The sequence below is a fragment of the Bos grunniens genome, chromosome 7, assembly GCF_055505025.1.
Source record: "Bos grunniens cultivar Pamir isolate PY7600 chromosome 7, Bosgru_T2T1.0, whole genome shotgun sequence".
Classification (NCBI taxonomy): domain Eukaryota; kingdom Metazoa; phylum Chordata; class Mammalia; order Artiodactyla; family Bovidae; genus Bos; species Bos grunniens.
This window is the reverse complement of record NC_141171.1, coordinates 62,907,102-62,927,564: the sequence shown is the minus strand read 5'-3', so window position 1 is coordinate 62,927,564 and position 20,463 is coordinate 62,907,102. Positions and strand designations below refer to the sequence as shown.

Here is a 20,463-nt window from a genome sequence, read left to right as displayed (position 1 = left end):
CTTTCAGGGACTTATCTAGAGGTGCAGTGGTTAAGACTCACTGCTTCCAATGCAGGGGGTGCAGGTCTGATCCCTGGTCAGGAAGCTAGGATTTTGTACACTGGGTGATGTGGCCAAAAAGGTTTTCACTTTGCAAGAGAGACTATTAAGAGAATGCAAAGGCAAAGGCTTGCAGTAAATATCTGGAAAGCAACTTGTATCCAGAATATAAAAAGAACTCTCAAAGCTGAATAACCCCATGAAGAATTAGTGTAAGACCTAGAGACAATTCATCAAAGAAATTATGAAAAATGCTGATCAATATCATCGGTAATTACAGAAATGCAAAACAAAACCACAGTAAAGTACCACTGACACACCTGTCAGAGTGACAACTTCAAAGGCTGACTCTACAGTGTTGCAGAGAAGGAAACAGCATCCCACTCCAGTGCTCTTGCCTGGAGAATCCCAGGGATGGGGGAGCCTGGTGGGCTGCTGTCTATGGGGTCACACAGAGTCGGACATGACTGAAGTGACTTAGCAGCAGCAGCAGCATACAGTGTTGGCCAGGATATCGAGGAAAAGGAACATTCAAACACTGCTGGCAGGAATGTAAAACAGTATAACCACTTTGGAAAAGTTAGGCAGTTTTTTAAGAAGCTCTATTTGTAATAGCCAAAAGCTGGAAACAAACCAATTTCCTCCAGCAGGTGATGGATAAACAAATTGTTGTATATTATAGAACAGAACAGTCAATACTAGTCAGCAATTAAAAAAAAAAAAGAAGCACATATTGTATAATTCCATTTATATAAAAATTCTAGAAAGTATAAACTGATCTTCAGTGACAGAAAGCAGGTAAGGGATCCCGGGGGGGCAGAGGAGGAGGGGGAGTGGACAAGAGAGAGAGACTGCAAAGGAGCACAAGCGACTCTGGGGGATGAGCGCTATTTTCACTGCAGTCTTGGCTGTGGTGATGGTTTCATGGGTATAAACAATGCCAAAAGCTATCAGATTCTACACTTCAAGTATGTGCAGTTTACTGTATGTCAATCATACCTCAATAAAGCTATTTTTTAACCCACTAATATAACAGCTTGGAAAGACAAAAGGTTGTCTCACAAGAAGAGAGGAGAATGGGAACCTACACATGAAAATAAGCAAATTTTAAAAAGTGATGCAAAATGTTAACTGTCAATTCTGAGACAGAGACATTTAAGGAATTTTTTTACTCTATTTTAATACCTATCAAAAACACTAAGAAGAAATAAACAGTGAGAGTTTCTGTCTACTAACATAAGTGTACTAAACTATTGTGAAGTTTGCTGCAAGGCTATGCTATGTACTCAAACATGTGAAATCTGGCTTAACTATCAGAAATAAAAACGCTTTCCAGGAACCAGAGAAACTATTGCAGAAACCAAGCTACTCTAGCGCACAGCAAGAGCAGCATAACCATCACTGAACTTACTACTGTTCAATCTATTTTCCAAACTCCTCACATTTACCACCTGTTACCCTCCTTCAAAGTTCTTCCTGACAACTCCTTGGAGAAATGGGACAGGCAAAAATACAAGGTGAGTCTGAAGTATCTGATAAAGGAAATGCTTTAAAAAAAAAAAATAGGCAAACATCAAAAGGACACAAGTCAAAACTAGAACTGAAGCAATAAAGTAATAAGTAAAAAAGCAAAATTAAGTTAGAAGAACACTGGATTACAACCCCCTAAAATAACTAAAAATCCAAAAATTAATGGGTAAAGTGTTTAAAAAATGGGAAAATGAAGTTCTTAAAAAATATAGCAGGACTTTTCTGGTGGTCCACCAGTTAAAACTCTGTGCTTCCAATGCAGGGAACCTGGGTTCAATCCCTAGTCAGGGAACTAGCTCCCACATGCCATAATGAAGAGTTCAGAGCCACAACTAAAGATCCTGTGTGAAGACCCTGCACAGCCAAATAAGTAATTTTTTTAAATGAAAATAGACACCTTTCTTACAAAAAATTTTAAATGTAGAAAAAAACAAGGGAAATATAGAATTACCATGAGAACACCTCAAGAGCTGCAGGCAACATCTACTAATAAATGAAAAAATTTAGCAGGGAAACTAGAGAAACAGAGTATCTGCTTAAGTTCCAAGTGTCTTCCCCGCAAAATGTTCAGTTACCTACAGTGGCAGCTTTAATACATGTTCACAAATTCTAAGGCTCTCCTTCCTTAGTGACTAGCTTCTAATGAAAATAATGCAAAGGAAAGAAATACTACCTGGGAGCCACCATATTATCAAGTGATCAAGGTTAAAGTCAACCAGGATTGACATTATGTGCCCCGGGACGTGGTGGGAAGGCTAAATCACCTCTGTATTTTCCCCAACTTCTATAACCTTAGTCTACCCAACACCAAGTACACTCAAATTGAGATCAAGTGTCAAGGTCATTAAACACAAAGAAAATACAACAAACTGGCACAAATGAGAGGAGCGAAACCAGGGAGACTGGAGGACTAACTGCAATGTGGTATCTTGGCCTGGATTCTGAAACAGAAAAAAGGACATCAGTGGAAAAACTAAGGAAATACAAATAACGTCAGTCCTTTAGTTAACGGGACTTTATCAACATCAATTTCTTACTGTCGATAAATGCATCATGATTAGGTATGATGCTAACAAGCAAGATGAGTGAAGGATATACAAGACATGTCTGTATTCCAACTCTCCTGTAAATCTAAAATTATCTCAAAAACAAGTTTCCCTAAGAGAAAAAAACTAAGAATTGGGAAACTTAATTCACTAACTTTTCTTGGTTTTTAATATCCCTCCCCCAATCCAGCAGTAAAACCCAGTCAACTAGATTTACAATTAAGCAAAAATCTGGCCTAAGACAAAAAAATACTTTTATAATACTTCATCTATGAAATTCCTTAAACATGAATTTCCTATGCTTTAGATCTCATAAAGTATAGGTGGATGTATGCCAGAAGTAAGCTTAAGATAGTTGATAAACATGGGGTATACTTGAGGCAGGTTAAAAAAAAAAAACCTAAAAAGGCAGGTGCCACTGATGCCTTCCAAGATTCTAAAACCTTGAAAATTTTTTAAAGAAGGAAATATATCTAGCACATATCTCTACTAGATACACCACGAGCTTTACAAAATAGTTGAAGACAATTACTTGGGTTACGGAGCTCTAGGTCTTATAAGCAAAAACATGAGAACACCTAAAATGTGTGAAAGAACTTCAAAATACATAAAGGGTTATACAAACAGGCAAGGATGCTGCCACACAGCCACCGAAGGATGACACTCCCACCAAGTCCAAGTGTGTCCCATGCAAGAAGCCAGTTTTCTCTATGAACCATCTCTAGTATTTGCTTTTTATTAAATATCTGAAATACATCACACAGGCTAAACAGCTAAGCAGTCTGACATGAGACTGGCCAGTGGTCAGAAGTGGAAATCTATCACTTGATGTCATCTAAAGCCTTGATTTTATTTACAAAGGCCACAGTCTTCAAGAGAACTTTTAATTACTTTCTGCTCTGTAAAGCTCCCTCTTCCTACTCTTCATGTGCAAATTTTTCCTAATTCTTCACCCTCTTCACCTAATCAGGTTTGCAATTAAGTTTTCCCAACCAAAGCCAGATGACATGACTAAGGATACTAAAAAAATTAACAGAATGCTGATTTTTGAGATTTAAAAACATAAATGTAGTTGTTCACCATAGAGTGATCACCAACTACAAGTGATTATAGTGCTGAACCTCAAATTTAACTCCATGGCTGGGAGGATAGTATTGTACTAAATGTCCTATAGCTGTTAAAAACTGACTAGCCAGAGGTGGGAAAAAAAGCTTTTCTTACCTACTTAAACAATTATCTTCTTTTTAAAATCAGTAAACCTTGCCAAGGCAGTCTTAAAGCACAATTAAATGAATATACAATTTATACTTGAATTTTGAAATATTTTAAAAAACAAATCTGCAAAATGTTGAGATCAAGTGACTAATGTTATAAACTGGCAAAAAGAAAAATTGGTTTAGGTCATACATGCAGGCTTTATATCAAATTTCATCTTTTAACACTGCCCCATCCATCTTAAGTATATACAGTTCACAAACCTATACAAATTTAAAACTAACTTCTGCCCTTTACTTTCTAACCAAACTACTAAAACCAATTATTAAAAATGTAAATTACCAAAACCTGCTGTGAAGTAGGTCACCAAGAAACATTACCAAATCTAATGTTCCCTTAACAGACTGTCAGCTGAGAACAGCAAACCTGAGTTAAATAAAAGAACAAAGAACTACCTACTTTTCTACCAGTTAGAAGAGGTACAAAAGCTTATATTAAAAGGATTTAACAACAAAAGTAATCTCTAGTTTGGATGGGAGACTGGAAGGCAGACAAGTCTTATATTATCACAATTTGCTTCAATTAATTAATTCGCTCCAGATAAATGAAAGCACAAGTCATCAACCAGGCTACCAATCTGTGAAATACATTTTCATATTCCTACCCAACTGGAACCCATTTGCCTGAAGTCAAGAGATTTTTTAAAATATCTAAAGGGGAAACTAGCAAAAATTTCCCTCATTTAATGCACAAACTTTCATTCTGATATTTACCTCAAGTAACAATTAGTGGACTCAAAATTAACAGTTTAAATGTTGGTCATTAGTGTTTCAACATTTGATAACTTAAAATGTTACTAGTTAACTGGTGTCTAAATGCAGGTAACTGTAATGGTTACAAGAAGGCAGGTTCCGGAACTTCCCTGGTGGTCCAATGGTTAGGACTCCAAGATCCCAGTGCAGGGGGCCCAGGTTCACTCCCTGCTCAGGGAACTAGATCCTACATGCCTCAACAAAGACCCAGCACAGGCAAAAAAATTTTTTTTAACATATAAATTTTTTTTAAAAAGGCAAGTTCCAAGGAAAACAATGTTCTACTCCAAGCTATCTGCCATTCAGGACAACACCAACAAAGATTAAAAGCCTATTCATAAGATATTTCGATCCTGTATTTACTGCTACTTTCAGTTAAGAAATATGGAAATTACTGGGTAAATGGAAATACAAAAGTGTTTCAAAGCTTTTTAATTTACTTATGAAGATGTGAATCATGTGTTCCCTCTAGCAGCAAAATAAGGGCTTCCCTAGTGGCTCAGACAGTAAAGAATCTGTCTGAATGCAGAAGACCTGGGTTTGATCCTTGGGTTGGGAAGATCCCCTGGAGAAGGGAACAGCTACCAATACAATTTTCTGGCCTGGAGAATTCCATGGATAGAAGAGCCTGGCAGGCTACAGTCCATGGGGTCGCAAAGAGTCGGACATGACTGAGAGACTTTCACTTAGCAGCAAAAAAATTCTTATATAAAGGTCAATTCTAAAAAGTGTATGCACACACAAAATAGATTTTTAAGAGAGAAAGGAAAAGGTTGACAGTCATTTCAATCAAAATTAATTCGGAAGAGTTAGCTCCAAAACTCATTGCAGCTTTAGCTCAAGTAGAGACATTTGTGATGCCAAGTAATGATTCATACCTGCAACACAGGAATATTTATTATTTCATTAAGCCAAGGAATAAACTAGCTTTGAAAAATCTCAAATGTAACTCCACTAGAAAAATTTACACTCAAGTTTTTGAAAGTGTCTTCTACCTTTGCATATAACGGGAGCATCTACAAAATACTAAATAAATGTATGAAGACAAAAGCTTTTCATCCATAGAAGTTCCTAACTGCCAGAAGGGTAAGATTTCCAACACCTCAATCATCCCTAATTCATCCAGCTTAGGCTCCACAGAGGGTCAAGCCTGTACTGTAAGTGGGCACCAAGCTTTCCACTCCAATTTCAAAATTTCACTTACACATGCTGGCCAGACTTGAACCTCATCGCTCTGCAACCTCATTTTTTTCAACTTCAGAAAACGAGGAAGTTAATCTTGTGGAAGGTCTTTCTCAAAACCTTGCTCCAATTAAAAAACGGAGGGAAAAAAAGATTCAAGATCTAATATCAGAGCCTAACTTCCTGCTGGCGATAACTTCCCATCATCAGGCCGTAAAGATCGAATCCGAGGAGGAACACTGTCCAGGATCACCTGGACGTATTGATTTTATTCTACACTTTCCCCAGAAGCATTTAGGGCAGCAAACCTGTAGGAAGATGTGCAGAAAGGAACCCTTTCTTACCCTTTGTCATAATCCCATGTCCAACCCTCTTCTCCCTGGAAACCCGCAAGTGGCCCAAGTACAAATAAATGCCTCTGCAGTCGGTCTTCCGAGGCTGCGGTTGCCCCCAGGGACTAGAGCTCTGGGGGCAAAGATACCCTGTGGCCGCACAGAACGCTGGAACAAAGAATGAAGCGGGTTCGGGGACTAGGAGTCAGAAGGCCTGAGTTCAAACAAATACCTGCCCCTTATGGGCCCGTGTGCCTCTGACCGTGTCACTCCATCTCTGGGCCTTCGAGTCGGCTGTAAAAATAGAAAATCACTGTACCTACCTCATCGGGGCGTTTCAGGAGTAAAGAAGAAACACACAAGTTGCTCCGCACAGTGCCTGGCACATAGTGAGGGCTTAGAATTTAAAATGTTAGTTATTATCATCACTCAATACCCATGAACTCGCTGCCCCTCCTTTACTCCCTGTACAAAAAATCGAAAACCTAGGAGCAGCATTTCGGCTTCCAGTGTCGACAAATTCTCACTGCACTTTCGTGCCTCACCTCCCCCCACCCCCCACCACCATCAAAGAAAAGCCTCCTCTGGTCTAGGTTAAGCTGGAGCTCCCACCAAAGGAGGAAGGCCTCGCTGGCGCGCGGGGAAAGCGAGCGGGAAAAGCTGACGATCCGGCCGCGCGGGGCCCCAGGCCCCCAAGATCACCCTGGGGCCCGGGCGGCGGCCGCGGCTCGCTCTCGCCCCGCGTGGCCGTTGGGCGCGGCACGCGCACGCGGCGGACGCGGACACGGCCACGCGCGCCGGGCCAGTGGGGGCGGGGGGCGGAGAGTCGCCGCGCGCCCGTGCGCCCGCCGCGCGCGCCTGCGGCCGTTGGGGAGGGGGGGCGGACGGTGGGCGCGCCTGGCGCGGTCACCGTTCGGACTTCTCCTCCCTCCCATCAGAGCCCCAGTTAGTCCGCGTCCTGGGGCCGCCCAGCCCCGCCCACGCTCCGGCTTACCTGCACGGCTGAGCGGGAGAGGAACAAGCTCTGCTCCACGGGACGGCAAAAGGTAAAAAAACCCCTCACGCAACTGCGTCCGCACACACGCGTGCTCCGTCGCCGGGCTATATAACGGTGACTCAGCCTAACTTGTTGCGGCCAGGTCGGCCAGGCTGGTGGCCAATCCCGACTGCGTCCTCTGGGCTTTTCGAGCAGCAATTGGGTACTTACTCAGGATGAAGGCGTGGCTCTTGATTGGCTTTAACTCATGCCTATGAGACTGTGAAGAGCTCGTTTCCCTAGTAACGAATTGGCATTGAGAGAGGCCAATAAGTGAAGGGTACGGTGTGAAGGAGGGAGGGAAGTTCTTTGATCGATGTCCATTGTAGCCAATAAATATGTGGGACCGCTCCCATTCGTTAAAACGTCTTCCCCTGGGCGGAGATCAGTTCTCCCTGCAGGAGCGGTTGCTCCACAAGGTGGGGCCCGTGTACTTTGGGGAAGTAAACCCCAAGCAACTAGGAGGTGGGCGCCAGGATGGCCAAGGAAGCCCCCGGCCAATCGCAGAGCGGGAAGGAGCTGATTGACGCGGGGGTTGGACAGCACCAAGGAGACCGAGCCCCGGGTCGCCGTGCCCTCTGGGGCGGTTCTGAGGTTCTACTGGTCCCTGCTTCTGTCTCCTTTTTCGTTTCCTTTCTTCACTCCTTGGGTGCGATCCCTGAGACCCCTGATCCCACCTTTTCCGCACAGTTTGATACCAGGGGAACCAGGTGATAAAGTTTCCCGTTGTTTGGTTGTTTTGTTTCTTTTTTATACCAACTTTATTTCCATGTGGCCGCCTAAGGGCACTTGGTGGCTCCCACCATTAGTCAGCACTATTGGACAACTATTCAGGGAAACCAGAGGGGAAAGTAACTCCCATTGTGTACCTAAGATCCTGTTTAAAAAAAAAAAAGGATCACGTGAAGAGCACTGAGTTTAAAGACATATTTCCACCCCGCGGTTCTTAGCAAGTGCTGCTGCAAGTCATTCGTGCGCGTCCATTCAGAAACGGGAGTTTGTAAATTCTCCTAACGGTTTGGGCCTTCCTGCAACATCCTGGGCGTCACCACCATTGTCATTCAGATTTCCAATACTGTGGCTGTGGGGGTTTATTTCTTCGGGTCGTTATGTCTTGACAAGGTAGCTTGTCAAACGCCTTTGTGAACACCCCGAAGCTTCCGCGAAACACTTCAGGCGCTCCAGACTGGTCCTGTCCACGTCTCTTACTGTTTTGTTGGGCCCATAGGTCACCATGAGCGGTTTTATATGAAAACACAGGGTCACGCCTCTGTCCCGTTCTCCTTCCAGGCATGTGACCCTGCAGCAGGGGCTCGCGTTAAGTTTTGCAAATTTGGAAATGAAGCACGTGGAGCCTCTCTATTGGAGACAAGGGGGCGCGGACAGCAGCCGGTGAAGTCGGAGGTGCGGCCCCAGGAGCCAAGTGGGAGCATCCCTTTGGCCCCCTAAGCCCCATCCAGCAACGACTTGGCTCATTCAGCATTTATTGGGCTCCAGGGGCTGGGATCAGAGACGATCGAGACGCTGTCCCTGCTGGCTGTCATCCATTCAACTAGCCCGGACGCCGCGCGGAGAGCTCCCCAAACTGGGGAACCGGTGTGTGGGGCTGTGGAGGCACCTGAGGGAACTCGGCTCAGGCAGAAGCTGCTAAAGGTTTTCTGGAGTAAGGAACCTACAGGATCGTGTTTACCTTGCTAAGAAACTTGAGCTTTATTCTGAGAGCGGTGGAGAGCCCCCAAAGGTTTCTTAAAAGGGTGGACTAAGAGTTTTGCATTTTACAAGACAACTTTCCAAATTGAAAAGCTAATGAGAGCTGGTTAGCAACCCTTGAAATTCACAGATTGGTAATTTAACCCAGTTGGCCTGAGATCGGGGGTCCAGGCTATTCTTGATCACATTTGGAGCGAATTTTAAGTGATACAGACAGTTCTTTTTGTAGGACTTTTGGCAGTCTGTTAAAATTGTGTTTATTTCCCTTCTTGCTTGAAAGCCATGTGGCTTTACCAAGAGGCATGTACTTGGTGTTCATTACAGCACTGTCCATTTTGTTATGATATTTAAAAACTGAAAACATAACTACTCATGAATTTGCAAACTGACTAGCGGTAATATACCCATAATATAGACTACTGTACAGCAGTTTAAAAGAGAATGAGAAAAAACTAGAAGAGAATGAGGTCAAACTATACTGATATGAGCTGATCTCCAGTTGTTAATTGGATTAACTGACAAAAATCAAGTTGAACAAAATATACAATGTGTTCCAATTTATGTTAAAAATGAAAAACCAGAACTCTTGATTTCCATATGCTTAAATAGGTATGTAAGTGTGGAGGAAGGGTGGGGCGGGGGGTGTGGTGGGGCTGGGGGAGGATTTAAAACAAGTCATTCCCCTAGATTGGGAGTGGCAAGGATAATGTTACTTGAAGGTGTTACAATGATACTGTTTTCCCCTATGGTTTTGTCTGTCTGTAGGAAGAAAGGAAAGGGAAATAGATTACTAGAGAGAGAATGTGGACAAGACCCCTCAGGTAGCTGTGACTGTCTTCCACAGGAGAGAGCAAGTTGGCATCTTCCTGTGGTCATTTCTGTACTGGAATCATAAACCCTCAGGAGGCAGATGCTGGATACTTAGTAAATGTTCAGTGAATAATTTACCACCCTGGAAGTGTCTGGAGTGCTGGTTCTCCAGATGAGGGAGATTTTGCCCTCAGGAGACATGATCTTTTCACAACTACATAGAGGGGCTACTGGCATCTAACAGATGCAAGCCAGGGAAGCCTAGGAGAGCCCCTTGATGAAGGGGCCAAATTAATACTGCTGGGGTGAGAAACCCTGATCTAATCATCTAAGGGAGAGTACCCGCCCTCCTCCTAGTCTTTCCACTGGTAAGCAAATTGTGCAAACCCCTCAGAATATGACTTCACCCTTTTTTTTCTGCCAGTTCTCCCCAGAGCTCTGAGAAACAGGGTGGAAAGGAAACAGCAAGATCCTGTGGGACTCTTCAGGTACATATCCTTTCTATGGCCTATTTCTTATTTTGGGGAGGGGAAAGATTTAAGCCTCCTTGACCCTCCTTGAGTTCCAAAGGGCTGGTTCAAATTGTTGCTAGTCAGGGAAGGGAGAAGATGCAGAGACAAAGGAGGAGCAGTCAGGAAAGGATAGTGCAGCCTGGGGGTAGGGTCCCGGTTCCTCCTTAAGAAATATGCATAACAATATCTTTTGAGTTCTGGAACTAAGGCCCCCACCCAGGAGGAGGATGGTATCTTAAGGCTGAGAGTCAAGTTCCCTAGAACCATCCCATTACCTCACCACTGACTAATCAGAAGATAGTCATGGGTGGGGGGTGGCCAAATGGGACTAAGATGGCAGACAAGACTAGACCTTGATCCTCAATCAGCAAATGAAATGACACACCCAGAGGCGCCATGACAGTTCACAAGACCAAGGAGTGGGCATGGCCCAACTCCTGAAAATCTCTACCCTTCTCCAAAATAGATGGAATAATCCTCTCACTCATTAGCATATGAAATTACCCAGCCTACATAAACTAACCATCCCATATTTCAAGCCCATACTCGCCCTCTGCAATGGCCCACACTGTCTGTGGAGAGGCCCTTCTCTCTGAATCTGAATAAATCCACTTCTTACCTATCACTTTATCTCTCACTGAATTCTTTCTGCAATGAGACTTCAAGAACCTGAGCTTCATTAGGTCCTAAAACCAGGTTCCATGGGTTTTGGCTGGATTCAAGTCCCAAGCTGAGGTAAACAGTTTCACCCTCACCCCAAATTTTACCAGTAAAAACCACTCTAAAAACAGTCAGGGAGTTTGGGGGTTTTTTTAACCTGACTCACCTATTCCCCATGCATGACCCTCCAATAAACCTTTCTCTGCTCCAAACTCCAACATTTCAGATTGTTTAGCCTCGCTGTGCATCTGGCACATGAACTTCTGTTTATTAATAGTAACAGAAAGATGCATGGGCAAGACCCCAGAAAGTACAGTTTTGTGGAGAGAATGGAAGGGTGGTGTATTAGGTAAGGAATGCTCCTAAGAGTATCATCAGAATGAGTATGTCCAAGACTTGTGGTCCAGTGGCTATGGCTCTGAGCTCCCAAGGCAGGGGGCCTGGGTTCGATTCCTGGTCAAGGAACTAGATCCCACATGACACAGCTAAAGATCTGCAGGCCACACTAAAGATCCTGCATGTCACAACAAAGACTGAAGTGATTGCAACTAAGACCTGGTGCAATGTTTTTTTTTAAAAATTGAATCAGCATTTCCAATATAGCTAATTACTCAGAAACGGTGATTAACTACTTGCAGTAGAAATAGGAAACAACCTAAATATGGAACTATATGAGACTAGGTGGATAAAATACAACCATACAATGCACTCTTGCAGTGGACTGTCAAGCAACCATAGAGAAAATGAAGCAGATCTATGTATATGGTTATAAAGATCTCCAAGAGATGTAAGTGAAGACAGGAAGAAAAGGAGGGGGAACCATTATTAATGGGACAATTATTTCTATTAAGATATTCTGTATTGCTGTAGTTGTCCATGCACAATCCTGAATGGTTTTGCTGTACATGCACAGGTAATATCTTGAAGGTGGAATCATAAGAAACTGTTAATGATTGCTAACAGGGAGATGAAATTGGGCCAGGGTGGGAGAAAGGCTTAGTTTTCATTCATTCAAAGTACCCTTTGGTACTTTATAATACTGTAGTGGGTAGCCATTCTCTTCTCCAGAGGATCTTCCTGTCTCAGGGATTGAACCCAGGTCTCCTGCATTACAGGTGGATTCTTTACATCTGAGGCATCAGGAAAGCCCTAATTTTTTTAAACATGTGCATGTACTTTTCAAAAATTCAACGTTAAGTATGGATTTTACTTAACATTGATATGAGGCGCCTCATAACAGTGATATGAGGAACTACACATATGAAAACTTTGATCTTTAAAACAAACAGGATGGAATACTCTACATTAGCCCTTTAGGTATACAAGGTGTTTGGGAAATGAGACATTAAAGTTTTAATCTGCCTCCCTCCCAGATTGCTAACCTCTTTTCCTTTTTCCCCTTACCTTACAAAAATCATATGAAGATCCCATAGACCCTTCACTGGCTTATAAATGCATGCCTAACTGAATCCCTCTCTCTTTTGTGACTGACTGTCTGCAGACATGTCACATCTTCAAATTGTGACCATGAGCCAGGCATCCTGCTAATGTTCTCTATAAAAATCATCTCATTTAGTAGTCACAACAACTCTATCTCAGAAACAGGCTCAGTGAGAGTAAGCAACTTGCCCAAGGTCACACACCGAGGGCTAGAAACTAGGACTCCCTGACTTCAAGTCCATCTTCTTTTACCCACTTGTCAGTACTGCCCAGGGAAGGACAATACAGCAGCCACAGGTAGAGAAAGGAGGCAAGACCTCCTCAGAAACCCCTGAGAGGCTGGGATTTTCTTTCCTTCTCTCGGGCAAGGCACCAGGTATTGCTGCATAGACAAAGAGAGTTGAATCCACAGCAAATCCCTGTAAGCTACAGCCAAAGCTCTTTGCAAAAAGAGCACACTCTGGTACCATCTATAGACGTAGGTGTCCTCGCTTCCCATGGCTTCAAAGAGGGACAAAACTTGGAACTGCAAATAACGTAGCATGTATCGACCACCTACTGTGTGATAGGCATGGTGCTCTAGGCACCACGTTTGAGTCACTCCTCACAAAGGTGTTAAGAAATCACCTTCCAAGTCAGCGGACTAGTGTTCAATCCTTGGTTGGGAAACTAAGATCCCACATGCCGCAGAACAACTAAGGCCACGAGCCAAAACTAAAGCGCCCGTATGCCACAACAAAGACCCATCACAGCCAAATATAAATAAGTAAATAAATCAATACTTTCTAAAAATGTTGACCAGGGTGTGGGAAAAGAGTTATTTTCATATACTATTAGTAGAAATATAAGTTAGCATAACCATTCTGAGGGCTATTTCAAAGCAACTGTTAAAATCCACCGGGGATGGGGTAGGGATGGATTGGAAGTTTGAGATTAGCAAATGCAAACTATTAAGTATGTATAACTGAATCACTTTGCTGGACCAGAAACTAATTGTAAATTAACTCTACTGCAATAAAATTTTTTTAAAAATTCATAACCCTATGACTCAGAAGTTCTACTTTTCTACACTTACTCTGAAGAAACACTACCACATGTATACAGTGAGCAAAGATGTTCATTACAGTATTGTTTGTAATACTGAAAAATAATCTAAACATCTCGCAATAAGGGAATATCTAAATTTATAATAATACATACTAGAGGATTTTATGCAGTGATTTTAAAGATTGAGCTAGTTTATGTATATATGTGTATTTATATTCACAATATTCATATTTTAAGTATATGCTACAATAATATATAGCATAAATCTCAAGAGGATATTAATAAAAAAAAGAGCATCTCGCAAATTATGTACAGTATGTCATGTATGCTTAAAAAATACCAAAACTTAGAGCTTCCCTGGTGGTCCAGTGGTTAAGAATCCATCTGCCAGCTCAGAGAACACAGGTTTGATCCCTGGTGTGGGAACTAAGATCCCACATGATGCACGGCAACTAAGCCCATGCACCACCACTGAAGCCTGTGCACTCTAGAACCTGTGCTCTGCAACAAGAGAAGCCACAGCAATGAGTAGTCCCCACTCTCTGCAACTAGAGAAAGCCCACGCACAGCACCAAAGAGCCCATGCACTGCAACACTCGGCACAGCCATAAATAAACAAAATGCCAACAACTATTATGTGCATGTGTTTAGCAGTGTTTGTAAATGCATAGGAAACTATCTGGAAAGATGTAGAGCAATCTGATCAGTTACTACCTCTATGGAGGACAGTGACCTAAGAGTTTGAAGGAGACTTTCACTTTATCTGTATTATTTTTCAATTTTTTTTTTTACATTAAGAAACGTTTCCTATATTATGTAATTTTAAAATTAGCTTGTCATAACTCTAAGAGTAGGTTTTGAGTGCTTTTATGTACCGGGCACTAAACTGATCATTTTATGAGCCCTGTCTTTTTTCTCACAACAGCACTATGAATACAGGTCAAATTATTAATATTATCTTTATTTTACAGGAAAAGATACTGAGATTTGGAGAGGTTAATTGTCCAAAACAGCCAGGAATTGAACACAGGTTTGTCTGGACTGTCTCATGGAACACAGCTTTAAATCCTAGAAGTCTACAGTAGTTTGACAGAGAATAAAGGAACAAGCTCCAATACTTTGGCCACCTGATGCGAAGAGCCAACTCATTAGAAAAGACCCTGATGCTGGGAAATATTGAAGGCAGGAGGAGAAGAGCATGACAGAGGATGAGATGCTTGGATGGCATCACTGACTTAATGGACATGAGTTTTATCAAGCTCCGGAGGACGGTGAAAGATAGCAAAGCCTGGCATGCTGCAGTCCATGGGGTCACAAAGAGTCAGACACGACTGAGTGACTGAACAACAACAACAAGAAAGGAATAAGAGGAGGGTGTCTGACGAATATCCTCTTTACTTTTGGCCACAGTGCTCGGAGTCCACTGAAGCATGCTGGGCACTGTGGTGGCCCAAAGAGTTTGTTCCTTGTCTAAAGAATCCCCAGCAGTCATCAGTTCAGTTCAGTTCAATTGGTCAGTCATGTCCGACTCTTTGCAACCCCATGGACTGCGGCACGCCAGGCCTCCCTGTCCATTGCCAACTTCCGGAGTTTAGTCAAACTCAACGTCCATTGAGTCGGTGATGCCATCAAACCATCTCATCCTCTGTCGTCCCCTTCTCCTCTGGCCTTCAATCTTTCCCAGCATCAGGGTCTTTTCAAATGAGTCAGCTCTTCATATCAGGTGGCCAAAGTATTGGAGTTTCATCTTCAACATCAGTCCTTCCAATGAACACCCAGGACTGATTTCCTTTAGGATGGACTGGTTGGATCTCCTTGCAGTCCAAGGAACTCCCAAGAGTCTTCAACACCACAGTTCAAAAGCATCAGTTCTTCGGTGCTCAGCTTTCTTTATAGTTCAGCTCTCACATCCATACATGACTACTGGAAAAACCATAGCTTTGACTAGATGGACCTTTGTTGACAAAATAATGTCTCTGCTTTTGAATATGCTATCTAGGTTGGTCATAACTTTTCTTCCAAGGAGCAAGTGTTTTTTAATTTCATGGCTGCAGTCACCATCTGCAGTGATTTTGGAGCCAGCAGTCATCAGGGAGATGAAATTGGGCCAGGGTGGGAGAAAGGCTTAGTTTTCATTCATTCAAAGTACTCTTGGTACTTTGTAATACTGGAGTGGGTAGCCATTCCCTTCTGCCAGGGATCTTCCCAACTCAGTGTTATTTTCTGATCCTGTGGTTTCTCCTCTTTCCTGGTTCCTGGCAGGACTATACTTTCCTGTCCCCTTCATTGTTTATTTTTTGAAATGTTTATTTATTTGGCTGTGTTGGATTTTAGTTGTGGAACTCCAGATCTTTGTTGGGTGTTGCAGGATCTTTCACTGGGACTCTAGTTGTGGCCTGAGAGCTCAGTAGTTGCTGTACACAGGCTTAGTTCCCCTGCGGCATGTGAGATATTGGTTCACTGACCAGGGATTGAACCATGTCCCCTGCATTGCAAGGTGGATGCTTAACCGCTGGACCACCAGGGAAGCCCCTTCCTGTTCCCTTTAAAGATAGACATGACCATGCATTTTGCTTTGATCAAAACAGTGTGAGCAGAAGTGACCCAGATATCTTCCAGGCAGAGAAGTCTTTTGAGCTGGTGATCGTTCGTCAAGGTTTTCCCTACCCACACTCACCCCAGTATTCAATGTTGTCCCATATGGATAATCCCCGTCGACCTGGATCTCTGGGCAAAAATAATTTGCACAGAGCCATTCCTCCAAGGTTCCCCATCTCTGATGGGCAAAATGCATGAGCAAGAAAGAAATCTGTGCTTCAAGCCTTTGAGGTTTGGGGAATGTTTGTTATTATTAATACCACAGCATTACCTGGCCTATCCTGCCAATTACAGATAGGTTTCCAGATCTTCCAGTTTTTCAGGAGATACTCAAATCTGGGTCATCATATGACATCACTCTGTTCTTTTTCTTTTTTCTTAACACTTTATTAATGGTATACAACTGTTTTGCTCTCACTTTAAAAATGCAATGACATATTCTAGGACTATAACTGAATTTATTCTTTTTTAAAACTTTATTTGGAATTCTAGTTGTGTTTTTTTTTTTTTTTTTAATGTGTCCCTTGGGCTTCCCTGGTGGTCCAGTGGTTAAGAATCCACCTGCCAATATAGGGGACATGGGTTCCATCCCTGACCTGGGAACTAAGACCCCATATGTGGCAGAACAACTAAGCTCATGTGGCACAACTCCTGAGCCCAAGCACCTGGAGCCTGTCTGCAACAAGAGGAGCTACTGCCATGAGAAGCTCTCGCACTGCAATCAGAGAGCAGCCCCTGCTCACCGCAGCTAAAGAAAGCCCACGCACAGTAACAAAGACCTAGCACAGCGCCCCCCACCCCCCAAAAGTGCTTCTCAGTTCTTGTAACAAAGAAGCAACTAATTTTACATGCCATTCTACAAGTAGATTTTTTTTAAGTAGATTTGTTTTTAATTGTGGTAAAATACACAGAACATAAAATTTACCAATCCGACCATTTTAAAATTTAAAATTCAGTAGCATGAAGTACATTCACAATGTTGTTCAACCACACTCAGTGTTCTTAAATGTGGTTAGCTACTCCAAAAATGTTTTGAACACTTTTGGAACTGAATAAAATATGTCTACAGGCCAGATTGAGTCAGTTTGAAACTTTGCCAGATGCTAGGCTCCCCCTCCCAAGCCTGCAGCCCGAGATATATTGGCTTTGTACCCCTTCTCTTCTCATGCCTGGGCTTCTCTGCAGGCCCTTTCAGCTCAGGACCTTTGAATCTAGGCTACGTGTTCCTCAGTGGATAAAGCAATGAAGCAGCTAGTACATACCTTTATTATAACACAGAAAATAGACACTTGGTCTACTAGAGGGAGTAAACAGCAGCTACAAAAGTTTCTCTTTGCAAAGCTTAACCCCAGGGTAGGGCTTCCTTGGTAGCTCAGCTGGTCAAGAATCTGCCTGCAATGCAGGAGACCCCAGTTCTATCCCTGGATTGGGAAGATACCCTGGAAAAGGGAAAGGCTTACCCACTCCAGTATTCCAGCCTGTAGACTGGCGGGCAAAGAGTTGGACACAAGTGAGCAACTTTAACAGACACAGACAAACCCCAGTATCTGCCATAGGATCACTCCAGTAGGTGGAGTTTAGAGGTAGGGTATTCCTGGAAGAAAGCACCGATTAATGTCTGAGAACCCACCCACCACTCAGTTCAGTTCAGTCGCTCAACTGTGTCCAACTCTGGGACCCCATGTACCGCAGCACGCCGGGCTTCCCTGTCCATCACCAACTCCCAGAGTCCACCCAAACTCATGTCCCACCCAAACTCATGTCCATCGAGTCAGTGCTGCCATCAAGCCATCTCATCCTCTGTCGTCCCCTTCTCCTCCCACCTTCAATCCTTCCCAGCATCCGAGTCTTTTCTAGTGAGTCAGTTCTTTGTATCAGGTGGCCAAAGTATTGGAGTTTCAGCTTCAACATCAGTCCTTCCAATGAACATCCAGGACTCATCTCCTTTAGGATGGACTGGTTGGATCTCCTTGCAGTCCAAGGGACTCTCAAGAGCCTTCTCCAGCACCACAGTTCAAAAACATCAATTCTTCAGCACTCAGCATTCTTTATAGTCCAACTCTCACATCCATACACAACCACTGGAAAAACCATAGCCTTAACTAGACAGACCTTTGTTAACAAAGTAATGTCTCTGCTTTTTAACATACTATCTAGGTTGGTCATAACTTTCCTTCCAAGGAGTAAGCGTCTTTTAATTTCATGGCTTCAATCACCACCTGCAGCTATATTGGAGCCCAGAATATACTGTTTCCACTGTTTCCCCATCTATTTCCCATGAAGTGATGGGACCAGATGCCATGATCTTAGTTTTCTGAATGTTGAGTTTTAAGCTAACTTTTTCACTCTCCTCTTTCACTTTCATCAAGAGGCTCTTTAGTTCTTCTTCACTTTAAGCCATAAGGGTGGTGTCATCTGTATATCTGAGGTTATTGATATTTCTCCTGGCAATCTTGATTCCAACCACCACTACACGTGACTATAGTCTATACATTCCTATCCTCCCAACAGTCAGAAAGGGCCCACTTCCCAGGCCCACTGGCTTGTGATGAAGTGACTTACCCAAGTTGAGAAGGCTAGTAATGAGATTATTGGGCAGTCTGAAACTCAGAATTCCCGAAGTCTGCTTTTTAAAAATATTTTTCCCTGTGATTTTTTAATATATTTTCCTTATAGAAAATATGGCAAGGGCTTCCCTGGTGGTCCACGGGTTAAGAATTTGCCTGCCAACGGAGGGGACACAGTTTGATCCCTGGTCCTGGAAGATTCCACATGCTGCAGGGCAACTAAGTCTATGCACACAACTACTGAGCCTGAGCTCTAGAGCCTGTGAGCCGCACCAACTTAAGCCACCACAATGAGAAGCCTGCATAACATAACTAGAGTAGCCTCCACTTGCTGCAACTAGAGAAAGCCCAGGCAGCAAAGACCCAGCACAGCCAAAACAAAGAAAAAATTTTTAAATTAAAATGTGACAAAGGAAAGTTTCAAAAAGGAAATAAAAATTGCCTATACTATTGTAAAGGATAAGAATGATACACAGAATATGTATAACTGAATCACACAAAAAGGAATTCTACTTTTTGAAATTTAGTAATGATATCTTTTTGCCAGTTTTTCTAATGTCCTATAGACAAATAGGAAAAGGAGTACGTCAAGGCTGTATATTGTCACCCTGCTTATTTAACTTATATACAGAATACATAATGAGAAACGCTGGGCTGGAAGAAGCACAAGCTGGAATCAAGATTGCCGGGAGAAATATCAATAACCTCAGATATGCAGATAACACCACCCTTATAGCAGAAAGTAAAGAGGAACTAAAAAGCCTCTTGATGAAAGTGAAAGAGGAGACTGAAAAAGTTGGCTTAAAGCTCAACATTCAGAAAATGAAGATCATGGCATCTGGTCCCATCACTTCATGGGAAATAGATGGGGAAACAGTGGCTGACTTTATTTTTTGGGGCTCCAAAATCACTGCAGATGGTGACTGCAGCCATGAAATTAAAAGATGCTTACTCCTTGGAAGAAAAGTTAAGACCAACCTATATAGCATATTGAAAAGCAGAGACATTACTTTGCCAACAAAGGTCCGTCTAGTCAGGGCTATGGTTTTTCCAGTGGTTGTGTATGGATGTGAGAGTTGGACTGTGAAGAAGGCTGAGCGCTGAAGAATTGATGCTTTTGAACTGTGGTGCTGGAGAAGACTCTTGAGAGTCCCTTGGACTGCAAGGAGATCCAACCAGTCCTGGGTGTTCTTTGGAAGGAATGATGCTAAAGCTGAAACTCCAATACTTTGGCCACCTCATGCAAAGATTTGACTCATTGGAAAAGACTCTAATGCTGGGAGGGATTGGGGGCAGGAGGAGAAGGGGACGACAGAGGATGAGATGTCTGGATGTTATCACCGACTCGATGGACATGAGTTTGAGTGAACTCTGGGAATTGGTGATGGACAGGTGGGCCTGGAGTGCTGAAATTCATGGGGTCGCAAAGAGTCAGACACGACTGACTGAGTGACTGAACTGAACTGAACTGATAGACATCTAATAACAATGTATGAGATACAAAATTTTGAATATATTTGTGTGGGATATAAGATCAATATAAATTAATGTAAATAGAAATCTATTTAAATTATTAATGAAATCATCCAAGATGCTCCTATTCTTATTTTTTCGGCAATTGATAAAATATTCTCAGAGAAATGGCTGACCACTCCAGCATTCTTGCCTGGAGAATTTCATGACAGGAGCCTGGGGTTGAAGAGACTCAGACATGATTGAGCAACTAACATGAGTAAAGAGGGACTGGCCACTGAGAAGTAAAGAGAACTTGAAAGAATAAAGGAGTAGCAGATTTGGGGCACAGCCACTGGCCATAGGGCTAAAATAGTACAATGGTTGTGCCCAATGAAGAATCCTGCACCCCACACACCCAGGCTAAGCTCCAGCCCTTGTGAATGGCAGAGGAGTGGCTATGGTACCATGCTGG

At 42.8% G+C, this 20,463-nt stretch overlaps 1 protein-coding gene across 5 annotated transcripts in view; it reads right to left on the bottom strand.

The window, feature by feature from the left end:
* G3BP1 (G3BP stress granule assembly factor 1) overlaps window positions 1-20,463 on the bottom strand; it is a 101,210-nt gene that overhangs the window by 28,071 nt on the left and 52,676 nt on the right. For 3 of the 5 annotated variants that reach the window (XM_086412528.1, XM_086412529.1, XM_086412527.1), the window contains exon 1: window positions 6,480-7,235. The exons of 1 other annotated variant lie outside the window; for it this stretch is intronic. The gene's annotated coding sequence lies outside the window, so the exon portion shown is untranslated. Of the gene's footprint in view, window positions 1-6,479; window positions 7,236-20,463 lie in introns of those variants that run through there. One more of the 5 variants, XM_086412526.1, reaches the window with a different exon arrangement.